Source organism: Alosa pseudoharengus, unplaced genomic scaffold (assembly GCF_046254945.1).
Source record: "Alosa pseudoharengus isolate Yale_2024_CS ecotype anadromous, Long Island Sound unplaced genomic scaffold, YU_APseudo_1.1 YU_APseudo_1.1_scf_3, whole genome shotgun sequence".
In the NCBI taxonomy this organism is placed as follows: Eukaryota; Metazoa; Chordata; class Actinopteri; order Clupeiformes; family Clupeidae; genus Alosa; species Alosa pseudoharengus.
In genome coordinates this window covers 15,227,181-15,229,548 of record NW_027468718.1, presented here as the reverse complement: position 1 = coordinate 15,229,548, position 2,368 = coordinate 15,227,181, and positions in this window count along the sequence as shown.

The window sequence follows — 2,368 nt, the reverse complement described above, 5'->3', positions numbered from 1 at the left end:
ATAAGCAAAACATTCCAAAAGAACCACTGATTGAGAGTTACAGAAAATGGTATTATCTTATCATCACCAAGTCCCCCAAGACATTTTTAAAAGTGACCTCACTGCTAATAAATGATTTAGAGGGCATGCCAGGTAAAAGCCTTTCCAGTCATTTAATTACAAATGTAAACTGCAGGAGTTACTGAATGGTACAATGACTTTGTCTGGAAGTGTGGTGTGTTATCAGATGAAATGAAAATTGAGCTCTTTGGCAAGAAACATTTTAGGTGGGTTTGGCGCACATAGAATAATGACTGTACTGAAAAGAACCCCATGCCTAATGGGAATTATGGTGGAGGGGCTGTGATATCGTGGGGCTGTGTTTTATTCCCAAAGGCCTTGGGAACCTTATTAAGGTGCATGGTATCATGAACCCCAAGAAAAACCTGAACATTTTCAAAGGAAATCTGTCAATCTCTGCCAAGACTCTAAAAGTGGGCCATGATTGGATCATTCATCAGGTCAATGAACCAAAACAATCGTCCAGATCAAAACAAAAATGGTTTACTGAACACAAAATCAAGCTTCAGCCATTGCCTTCTCAGTCCCCTGATCTAAACTCCGTAGAAAAACAGTGGGGTGAGTCAAAGAGGAGAATGCACAAGTGTGGACCAAGGAGTCTTGACGATCTGGTGAGATTTTGTAAAGACGAATGGTCTTAAATCCCTTGGTTTGTATTCTCCAACTTTATGGGGTGTCATAGGAGAATATTACAAGCTGTTTTATTGGCAAAGGGAGGCTTAAGAATGTATTACAAGCAGGGGAGGCAATAATTGTAAGCGACATGTTTTTGTTAAAAAAAAATGTATTTCTTTATGAGATTTTCCTTTTTCTCAAAATAAATTTGCTTCCCTTCAAGAATGGATTTTTCCTCATTGTTTTCATTGTGAGATTACAATACAGTTTGTCTTGACTGCTTTGACCTGCTTACAGTTTTTCTCGATTGTTTACACACATTTTCTGAAAGGATGCCTCGTACTCTCAGAACTCTAAACACAAATCCAAAAACACACACACAATGGAAAAAACCTCTCAATTCTCCTGCAAAATGAAACTTTACATTCAAAACAATGTTATTTCTTCTCAAAATTGTATTTTGTTTTCAAATGACACACAAACCATCATATGAATAGACATTTATAAGAACCAGTTGAACACTGACGTGCTCAATGTAAAACTTTTTTTCTTCAAAATAGACCTACAGTAAACACCTTTTGTACTGTTTTATTCACCAAATAGGCTATACAATATTTTTTTTCTTGATTGCTTTGACCCGCTTAAGGAAACTGGGATCCACTTGGTCTTCATGAACACGTTCTTTGCACAGCATAAGTCATCTCTTGCAAATGTGTTCATACGTTTTCATTGGGTTCACACATTTCTCATACCCTTTTGCAAAACAGTTAACACAGGTGTCATTCAAAAGCCCCAAACTCTATTGGTTTTCCCATGCTAAACAAAAGGAAAACATCTTTTCACAGGTGGTATAGATTCCTTGCATAAGTCTGAATCTCTGATACACCTGTGTGAAACTCCTTTGCACAATTCTTCAATCAGCAATCATTCATTATACATAAGACATGTCTGTTCTGTGTTGCTATTTGCAAGTATGGATATAATGCACATTTATACAAAGTACTGTATTGCCTATTTGGTGGAGAAAACAGTACAAACAGTGTTTACTGTAGGTCTATTTCGATGAAAAATGACAAGTTGTAGTTCAATGAAATGTACTGTATCTTGCTAGGTGTTTACTGTATGTCTTACATGTCAATAACAGTTACATCTTGGGAGGAATGAATAAAATGTTTTTTTTATTCAGTACATTTTGTCTTTTCACAGTTTTTTTCTGATACCAGAAAAATGAGAAAGTAATGGAACAGACATAGCAAAAATGCTAATTTTGAGAACTAGATTTTGCACTTTGTTGTCCAGTGTGTAATGATTGATTAAAGAGTGTTTTTGAATTGGCAACAAGTTGTAGTGTTTGAAGGCAAGATTTGCTTTTGCTGCATGTTTTAAGTGTTTTGAGAGAGTAACAGCCTTTTGCAAGCAAAATGTGTCATTTTGTCCAAAGTGCTTTTGTTCAGACACGGGTGTTAACTGTTTTGAGAACGTGATGTCAGAGTTGACACAGGTATCAAAACGATCGAGAAAAACTTTAAGTGTTTTGAGAGACTAACAGCCATTTTGGCCAGAGTGCTTTTGAGAGAGAGAGAGAGAGAGAGTGTTTGTGTGTGTGTGTCTGTGTGCGTGTGTGTGTGTGTGTGTGTGTGCGTGAGCCTGACAGGCATGGCCCTGCTGCTGGAGGTGTACAGTGGACTGCACA